The following is an 11,033-nucleotide window of genomic DNA, read 5'->3' as shown; positions in this document are numbered from 1 at the left end:
AGAAATTTAAATAAATGGTCGGAATAACTGAGCAGAAAATTTTGGAGCAAGAAGCGATTAATCTTAAGATCTGCAAATCTCATCTACCTTATGAAATGACGGAAAGGATCTATAAGAAATGTCAGATAATATTGGAGACAAGTTAAAAGTGTATGGTACGGTTGTCTAACCAGAAGGGTTATATGCCTTGAAGATAATGAATTATTTTTGAAAATATTAACTTATTTATTCACTCATTTATTTAACCTGTCATACGGATGGGGACATTAGGCTCTCTATCAAATCTAACCAGGTGATTCACTAACTTTACACAACATATATCTAAATAATCACGTAATACTGCATTTGGAAATTGAAAACTATAGTAGTGCACGTAAAAAAGACACATTTACAAAGTTAATATTCGCACATGATAAATAGCATAAAAGAAATTATGGGATGTGGGGTTTAATTGTCAGCGTTAGCAGCAGTAGGCATGAGAGAAAGTAATGCAGAAGGGAGGGAAAGGAGATAGTAATAACACATATTTAAAGAATATGAAGGAAGAGACGGGCGTGACTCATAGAGAAAAGCAATGATATAGGGTCATGACTGACAGAAGACAGGAGCATTGGCTATGCTTTTTGACAGACGGGAGATTGGCATTATACTTTAATACTGGCGATGTAAAAAGGGAGTGCGCAAACTTCCCCTTGAAATCAGGAAGACTTTGATTTTTTTGCATTATGCAGTGAAGCGCCTTCCAGAAGCGGACAGTGGCAAAAGCAAAGTATATTGCGAGATGGCAGAGCTAAGATACTAGATAAGTGGACCTTGTGTTTCGATTGCGACGTCGTGTTTATTCTCTAGTGGAAGGCAGTGGGTAGCCGGCACACTGCGGAACCTGTAAAGTAGACACTGCGTGCTGTAGACCCGTAACTTGTCTGGCCACAACGATCCTAACTGAGCTAATGAAGAGCCGACAGGCTGTACTGATGGATGCTCCAGATGTAACGCACATAGGCATTCATGGTTATGTCTGACAGTCATGTGTTTTCACCACTAGTGGGTCGTTGAACTACATCTCAATACTGGAGGTCCGGCAGAAGGAGTGCTTGCTTAAGTTTACGTTCACATCATGTGGAAAACGTTTCGAAACTATTTGTAATCAGGGACTCTATTGAAGGTTTTCTGCCACATTGTGATAGTATTTTCTACCCAGTTGAGATGATCTTCCAACGGCACACCAAGTTCTTCACTTGTTTCTGATGTGATGTCGGAATATTTTCAAGCTGGATAGGAGCAAAGTGTTTGCGAAGTTTTGACGAGTTTACTGAGGTTGGCGCAAAGAGAGGAGCGGAAAAATTTGGGTCCTCAGATTGAGACTACAGTCAGACGAGGAGATTCTAGTCGCAACTCTCGTTATGAGAGACTTGCATTTGGGACACTCGTCCTGAGCGTGACTTTGCACTGGTATTGGTCTTAACTGTATCAGCAGTCTGGACCTTAGTTATCTCAGACAACTCGCTGTGCCGAGGACAATCTTATTATCTTATTCGTATTAGCTCTGCCGCCTTGACATTCGATTTCCCTGTGTGTACTGCCGTGTGCGTGAATGAAATTGGTCAGTGGTATGACTGGGGAATGAGAGTGTCACATGCTGGCACCTACCGATATTTCAGGGCTCCATGAGAGATTAATTGCAATCCATCCAACACATATCCAGCCCACGACTTTGCTTATTTCGGGGCAATGATAACGAATTACAGGTGCCGCACGTCAGAGCTCTGCTGACGATTGCAGCACGACTGTCACCTCAGACAGTGCTACGCATAGAGAAAGGGGTGTAGTATTGCTGTACCCGCTGGTTTTGGCAAACAGAATCCCAGTCTTCTCAGTTGCTCTCAGCTGCACCAACGTAGTACAATGTCGATGTTTATTCAGCATTAGATAATTTCAGATTGCGTTATCTTTGTTTTGAGTTAGAGTAAACACACTGAATAGACAACCTTAGTCTTAGCCAATCGGTCTTCATCCAGTGGATAATTGTTTGTTACATCTTTTTGTGTAGCCAGGAAGTCATTAATTATTTGACACTTCCCTTTACTGCTCACGCTGAGAACGAGGCCTGTTTGATTTCCAAACATTTAGAGTCCAAAGTACATCTGGATATTCGAAAACAGTTGTTACAAAAATGGCTTCCCTGAAAATAAAAACACAGTCATATGAACAAGGCCGAACACTTATTTTGTTTTGGTTGAGTCGTACGTGTCTAGAAGGCCCCGATTAATGTAAACCTGATTGGAGTGGCTGCATGCGAATGCATTAACAAGTGAAAACTTCCTAGTCGAATGAAGACTGAATGTGATGAATGGAAGAAGAACTATGGAGGACGTTTGGAACTCTCTCATTACCGCTAAATCTGCATGTGTTTACCTGGAACTTCACAACAAAATGAGACCAGAAAACAACTTGTTCGTTAACTGTGGTTCTTTCACCATCCGACGTACTTGAAAATTTTGATCTGGAGTCTGGAGTGACATAACCATTGAACCGGTTTCAATGAGATCCTCGAATAGCATTTGCGGATTGGCCGGAGGCAGAGGAATAACAGCGAAAACTATTGCAACTTGAATTAATTCGATGCCAGCTTGTTCTCTGGTGTGAGAAGCAATGGAAGAATATGCAGGTGTGTGCAGCATCTCTTCAGAGCTCAACGTGGAGCTACAGGAGGCAAGGCAGAAAAGAAACTGCAAAACTTGCAAACTTTTATTTCTTAGACTGAGGAACACAATCCGTTTTCTAAAACACCCAAACTCTCTCCGTTATCGAGAGGTTGTAGCAGTTGAGAACGTGAACTCTGATAAAGGGCTTCAAGTTGAAACACTAGCCTTGAAAGAGACTGAGAACCAAACATTCAATGAGATGCACTGGAAAAGAAAGTTAGCTGTTAAATCACTGTCCTCTATAGCCAAGTTTCTAATAATTAACAACAACACAATGTGTGAACCCTAACACTCTCTTATGTCAGATGGTGTGCACAGTAAGGAATGATGAGAGACTTGAAGAAATATTTAGATCCGTATTATGTGCTTATCCTCCATCCTTCTACGACTGATCTGGCTAATAGGGAAAGGAAGCAAGTCTTCAATGATGGCTGGTTTGATTCCAGATCCAAATGAATCATCAATCACACCACATTCAGAGTAAGTGTGCACCAAAATTGATTCGGGTCACCTCCTTCATTGTGATGTCTGGCGACACTCAGCTACCTACAGACAGGTTTCAAGCAGTACGCAGATTACATAATTATTCATTATGGGCCAGCAACTGTTTTATTTTATGGATGCAAACAAGGAAACACAAAAGATGAAGCCACTTATGCCGATCACGTCATCCACTAAGATTGATGTGAAAGTAGAAGATCCATCCATGTAAATGTCAATCAAAGAAAAAGACACTGTATCAACTATATACAAGAAGGGGAAAATTGCATTGTACAGAAAAGTGAAAGTCAACAACACTCTTCGCAAGAAACTTCTGATCTAGATTGTTTTCACCACCAGTGTTACTTGCAGCCTGTTGTTGAAGTTGGCTGCCCTTTCTCCTCCCACACTCCCCCTCCCCCTTCAGCAGCTTTCAGGCAGCATTCGTTTAGAACCTACCACCCTACCAGGTGCAGCAGTGACTGAATGAGAAGAACTGTACGCTCGAGTGCGGGTGGGAGAAGATTGGCGAACACCTGAGGCCAATTACAACAGTACGTCCTGCAGCTGCCTGGGAATTACTGTCCCTCGTAGTGTGTGCTTGCAGAGACGCATGCGTCCGTAACTGCGAGTGCAGAAAGAAGGGTCTAACTGCTAAGGTGGTAATTGTTCAGCCCTAGGATATGTTAACAGGGACACGAATATCATACATGAATATATAAGTGTTAGGTCGCATCTACCATTCTACATTTTTATTCAATATTACTCCTGAACTCAATTCCTGAAATTCAAAAATTTCCATTAAATATGGTTGCAACATATAACCAAATATGCCTGTTTTCGAAATAAAAGCCTCCAAAAGCCTCAGTTTTAAAAACGTTATGATTAAAAGTGTTATAATTATAGAACATAATTATTATGCACATCATATATTCATAATTGAAAAGCCTTTATTCTGAACAGATACTCATACGTAATGTGGCTTTGTCGAGAGAGTGGTCAGAATGGGTTTCTCCGTACCACAGGTTTATATGGCCTAGGCCTGTGGAAGCCTCTTTTCCCTTAAAAAGTAGCGCCCCTTGAGAAGGCGGTGAGGTTGTCGTTCCTTCAAGGGCTTATCACTAACATACCACCGGCCACCAAAATCACAATTTGCTTTGAGAAAGTACAAGACTATTTGAAAAATAGTCATATATATATAAAAACATGTAGAAATTGCGAAACATTTTTAATTTTGAAACCCTATGTAACTCTGGAACCGTTCAGTTTAGCAAGATTGTGCACAGGGCTACTATTGTTCACAATTTAATGCAGATTAAATTGTGAAATATATATGAAAAACTGATAAAAACAAATAATTTACCATCTTCTCCGCCCATTCCCCCAAACACGTCGCTTAAAATGATGTAACATTTTACCAAACCATATGTAGACTCTATGAAACACTCTGGAGCTGGAAGGAGACTTTCACTTTGGATGTTGAGGTTTTGGGGCTAATTGCACCGTACTATTTCCTCGCTTAGCCCTGGGCCACTATTAGGCCTACTACGAACATCTACATGCAGTAAATACTCCGCAAGCGACGATATCGTGAGTGGCGAAGGGTACCTTGTATACCTCTATTTGCCGTATCCTTTCCCGTTCAACTTGCAAATAGGACGACACGTAAAAGGCGTTCTATTATATGTTTGTATAAGGGCCCTCCTTGGTCTTGTGTTTATAAACCTTACGTGTAATGTACGTTGGCGGCAGCAGAATCGATCTGCAGTCAGTTTGAAAATCCGGTTCCTTAAATTTTCTCAGTCGCGTTCCAATTTGAGTTGGAGAACTACTTCAGTTAATGAAACCCACCAGCAATAAACCAAGCGGCTCGTCTCGAAAATGCTTCGATGTCTTTCTCTAATCCGACCTGTTGCGAATTCCAAACACTTGAGCAAAACTGAAGAATGGGTGGCACTAGTGTTCTGTACGCAGTACCATTTACAAATGAACCACTCTTTCCTAAAATCCTCCCAACAAACCTATTTCGATCGTTAACCTTCCCTGTTATTGTCCTTCCATTCTCGTTCCATTTCATATTTACAATGTTACTTTTATATATTTATTCGACGTGACTATGTGAGGCAGTCCACTACTAATACTGTATTCGAACATTACAGGATTGTTTTCCTAGTCACCTGGATTTCCTTACATTTTCCTATACTTAGAGCAAGCTGCCGTTCATGGAACCTGTTGTAACTGCGACTGGGACGGTCGCGGAGTTGAAATGACGGAAAGAGGGGCGGGACCTGCGGAGAGGCCCGCGAACAACAACACAACGGGAGAAGACGGTCACGACCAACGAACGGCAGAACGAACAACAAGATCGAACAATGGAGTCACAGGGAACCTAACAAACACCTCGACTTGTACACAGAATAAGTAAGTTATCTGTCTAACGTGAGGCGATGTGTCCAAAGACGTACGCGAAATTAGACTGACTGGCTGCGCTCTTTTTTTTTTCTTTATCGATTTTCAATTCCCCTGAAGGGGGCGGGCTGGCAGCAGCTAAGTACGCTGCTCTACAGCCGACAGACTATTTTAAAAACGGAAGAAGAGAGAAACCAGAAAAACAGGAGATAAAACGGTGACTTAAAGTGTAAAATGACGGAAAGGTTAAAACCGAAAGCAAAAGGGGTTGGCAATGTTAATAAAATACACAGGAATCAGACAAGTAACATAGGAGACACACAATTAAAAAAACATGGCGACAGTCTGGTTTCTGTTCGCAAGAGATAAAATATCACACCCAGCGACAGTATGATGGCCGTTCGCAACACTTCCCAAAAGACAGAACACGGAACACTCACTGTATACACACTCACTGTAAAACACTGCACGAAAATGGCGGCACAAAGATGACACTCCCGAGCCAAAGGCAGAGGGAGGGTGGGGGAACCTGGAGGAGGGGGAAAAACAAGGAGGGAGGAGAGGACAAAACGAAAAGGGGGGAACCAAGGAGGGTGAGAAGTCATAAGGGGGAAGAGGGGCAGGGCGGACGCGAGAGGGAATGGGAAGAGGCAGAGGAGCGAAATGCAAAAGTACTCAAGGGACAGAGGGGAGGTGGGGCAAAAAGAGGATGGAAGGAGGGGAGAGGGAGCCAGGGAAAAGGACAGAGGAAAGGAGGGCAAGTGAAGATCAGAGTTGATAGGAGGGATAAATGGAGGGAGAGAGGGCATCATCCAGGAGGGGGAGTTGATGGAAGCCACCTTGGGAAAGGAGATGAAGGGTGTAAAGATGGAGGGTAGGAGGGACATAACAGTGAAGACGTGGCAGGGGGCGGGGATGGGAGAGGAGAGGGGCAACCAGGGGGTGAGGCGGATCAAGGCGGCGGGAGGTGTAGAGGATGCGGATATGTTCTATGAATAGGAGCAGATGGGGGAAAGGAATGAGGTCATAGGGGACCCGCGTGGGGGACAGGAGGCGTATACAGAAGGCGAGGCGGAGTGCATGATGTTCAAGGATCTGGAGGGACTTATAGAACTTCGGGGGGGGGGGGGGCGGCAAAGATCCAGGCAGGACTGGCATAACAGAGGATGGGACAGATTAAGGATTAGTATGTGTGGAGGATGGTAGAGGGGTGCAACCCCCATGTCCGGCCAGAGAAGGATTGATTTTCAGAAGCCACTGGTTACACCACGCAGCAAAAAGGTCAAATGATTCTGGAGAAGGCGTTGGGATCGTTGGGGGGTAGGAGCGAGGGCGAGGAATGCGGTGTCATCAGCATATTGCAAGAGGTGTACTTGTGGGGGGAGGGGGTTGGGGCATATCTGCCGTGTGCAGGAGGTAGTAGAGAGGGGAGAGAACAGAGCCCTGCAGCACACCTGCAGAGGTGTAGAAGGTGTGGGAATTGGCATTATGGATGGTAACACAGGAGGGGCGGTGGGAGAGGAAGGAGGCCATCAGACAGATGTAGTTGATAGGAAGGGTGTAGGTTTGGAGTTTAAACAGTAGACCGGGATGCCAGACACGGTCGTATGCCTTTTCGAGGTCGATGGAGACAAGCATGGCGGAGCGACGGGAGTTATAGTCTGATTTAAAGTAGTTGTCACTTGACGTTTGCGCTGCGAAATTGCGGCATTGTCACTTCAAGCACCGGCTGGAGGCAGCCGCCTCAGCGCATCGCTACCCCCGGCGACAGGAAATCGTTTTAAAGCCTGTATCTTCTACAAAAAGTAAGTAAAGAATTTCAAACCCACATATGATGTATATCTCTACAATGTCTCTCAATCTGTCAAATATCTATTCTTAATTTTAATTAGGACAAGAGTTACGTTAATTTGTTTGAAACCATTTAAATTCTCGATTTCGCAAACAGCTTCTAACTTATCATGTCATTACTGAAAAACTATTGGTGTCACAGCAAAATATTTTTTTCCATTCATTACCAAAATAATGCACTCGGCAAAGAATCCTTAAAAGTTTTCGTAGTGCATCACGTTTCCTGTATATAAATTTCTGAAAACAGCATTTTTAAGCAACCCTACCAATACTGAACTCGAAACAAGTGTGACGTTTAAAATCTCTATCTCTTATAAATATTATGTAAATATTTTGAAATTTATGTACAGTATCGGCCTCAGTGGTATCTATAAGCAAATCAAATATCTTTTCTTAATTTTAATTAGGGCCGTTGTTACATTAACTATTGAAGTGAGAGAAGTTTTCGCGTCCGGAAAAGTTTTCTTCTTTAGATTGCAAATCTCGAAAACTATTACACACATTGAATAACATCTTGGTGTATATACAAAATGAAATATAATTAAAATTCAGTCTAACTTATCGTAAGGAGATGACGAGAGCTGGCCAAACAGTATTTCTTAGTCTCACAACAAAAATAAGAATTAATCGAAATAAATATTTAATGGCAGTACGTACACTACACACTAATCAGACAATGCGAAAACTTAATTTAGTCAGAGTCGGTGGAACTATCCGTGTCGCTGCTCGTGTTGACAGATATAATCAAGTCTTCCACACTTTGTTGTAAGATACCTTCATTGTTCCATGCGTCCTGTCACAATGTAAATCGGGTTCTTTGGCTTGTGTTGCGATACAAGTTCTAATAATTCTGTCCTTGTAAAATTACTGTCGGACTGCACCTTATGTTTCTGTAACCAGTTAACAATGTCGTTTTTCCTCTTTGCCTTTGTGGGTGCTTTGTCTTGTATTACTGAATGATAAGGAGCGTTATCCATAACAATGATAGTTTTTTGTTAAGTTCTGGAGCACACAGTCTTCAAACCATTTCACAGAAGTATTGCGGTTCATCTCTTCGTGGTAGTCGGAGGTCTTATTTGAACTGAATAGCAGCAGACAATTTGGAATGAAACCTTTTGAATTTCCGGCATGTGCTACAATTATCCTTTTTCCTCTGCCGATCAGAGCTGCCATACTTCCGCTGATGGTACCGTCTGCCCAGCCTTTTTTTAAACTGTGTCCTGCATTGACCCACGTTTCATCAAGCCAAACGATAGCATCAAAATTTGTCCCCACTAATTCTCTAAGAAAGCGGCATCGCCAGGCTGCAATGTCTTGGCGTTCCATTAGTAACTTTCTGCCAGAGATGGATTTATAGCGGAATCCTAACGTTTTCACGACTCGTAACAGAAGACCTGAAACAGGTCAGCCGCTGTGACGGTAGCATGTAGTTTTTTGAGTGTTGGATACTCCTTCCTCGAATAAAAAGCGTATATTTGACGACGAATGCCATCTTCCTGAAAAGAGTCAAGTTTTGTGACCCTCTTCTCTAGTCACCTCCTTTTCCCAGGTGTATCCAATTTAGATGATTCACTTGAGCCTTCTTTCGTGAATTTCTCCTTGCAGATTCTTATTACTGATCGTTCGCTAACTTGCAGAGCAGCTGCAGTTCGCTCCACCACCTTATCCAAAGGAACGAGAGGCCCTCCTGCATTCCTCTCTCCCTCAAAATACTCCCTTAAGGAACGCACGTATTCACGCGCCTGACTGCGTATAACGACGCCATGTCTGCCACTTTTTGGAGGTTTCCAAGGAGTGTGCAGCCTCGGCCTCCCTCTCTTGCGACTGCTTCCATCAGACATCGTAAACACGCGAAGCTACAAGTCACTCAAATCTCTCACCCGCACGTCTACAACGGCTCGCCCCGGACTGGCTGGCACAGTGCCTCAGTCAGCTCGGCAGAGCGAAGTGGCAACGCAGTGGCAGCCGACAGCGCCGGCTGCCATTGGTTTATTGGTGGCGGGAGCCCTGCAGCCCGTTGCCTGTCAAGTGACAACTTCTTTAAATCGGACTATAAGCTGGAGGGAGAGGAGACGAGTGAGGCGGAGGAGTTGGTTATCGGCAGAGAAGGAAGGTCGAAAGCCACATTGGGTGTTGGGGAGGAGGTGTTTTTGGCGGAGGTGGTGATGGATGCGCCGGGAATGGATGGATTCCGAGAGCTTGCTGAACACCGATGTGAGACAGATAGGAGGATAGGAAGAGGCATCAGATGGAGGCTTGTTGGGTTTGGAGAACATCAGGATACGGGAGGTTTTCCACAGGTCAGGATAGAAGCAAGTGGCACGGATGACATTGTAGAGGGTGGCAAGGATTGAAAGGAAGGAGGGAGGGCAGTGTTTGAGGTGGTGGTAGGTAATGCAGTCGTGGCCGGGAGCAGTGTTGCGTTTAGTGCAGAGTGTGAGGCTGATGTCCTGTGTAGTGATGGGAGTGTTGAGTTCAGATGCTGGTGTGTGGCCCAAGTACTGGAAGCTAGGAGCAAGGGGAGGAACATATCGTACGGTCCATGACGTCAGGGAAGAGGGAATAATCAAAGTGGGGAACATCTGGGATGGAAAAAACATCTGAGAGTTGAGAGGCAAAGTGGTTGGCCTTACTGAATACAACATTGAGGACGAAGAGTCTAGCGGGCTTGTTACTATCAACAGAAATTACGATGGATAAATGGTACAAAGTTGTTTGCAAACGAGACACACAGCACATACAGTGGACACTTGCAACGTTGCGCATATAATTTCCGTACAATACAGATACTAACAGAAACGGAAATAGGAAACCAAACGAAATGCAGTTGCTCGGTAAAAAGCAACCAGAGCCCGTGAGTCACTCATAGCAAAATGATGAAAAAATATACCTGTCAAACCTCCGAAGTTTTATCGCTGCAGTTCTACTTCACCTACCACGAAGAATCATGAGTTTAGGTAGCAGTCGACTGTGAAGTATATCAGAGTAATACACCTCTCGTAACTGCTATCCAATAGTTGTGAAAAGAGCCATCATGAAGCCATAATGCTTGCGTTCTTATAAAGACGCCTAGCCTTTCCTAACATCGCTATAATACAACATGACTTTCATTTGAAAACAGAAATATTATTATACGGGATTTATTCGCAGTTGCGAACACGAACATAAATCAGTTCCGCCGCCTTACCGGGATCTGTGTCTTCTTTTCTTGCCAGCAAATGACGGGTTTGGGTGTATTATCGTGACACGAATAATGATTCATATTTATGTGCGCAGTGACATTCAACTTAAGAGTCTCGTTTTCTCACTATAAATTTCAACATAATACAGAAATAAAAATATATAGCGTCACTTCAGAAAATCATTTCCGTGTTATTATTTAGTAAACTGATAGGAGGTAGGTACATAACTAGATATATGACTAATAATCATTCATTCGAAATGCTTTATACGTAATTTTCAGAATAATGTTAAAAGTTTTACTTAGCACATCGGTGCAAGCACGCTTTATCTTGTTCTTATTAATGATGGAACGAGATGAAATACTTTTTTATAATAATTATTGAACTGAACGTTGACAAAAATTTT

The sequence above is a fragment of the Schistocerca nitens genome, chromosome 6, assembly GCF_023898315.1.
Source record: "Schistocerca nitens isolate TAMUIC-IGC-003100 chromosome 6, iqSchNite1.1, whole genome shotgun sequence".
Taxonomy (NCBI): domain Eukaryota; kingdom Metazoa; phylum Arthropoda; class Insecta; order Orthoptera; family Acrididae; genus Schistocerca; species Schistocerca nitens.
The sequence above is the reverse complement of the archived record's forward strand: the minus strand, read 5'-3'. Positions refer to the sequence as shown.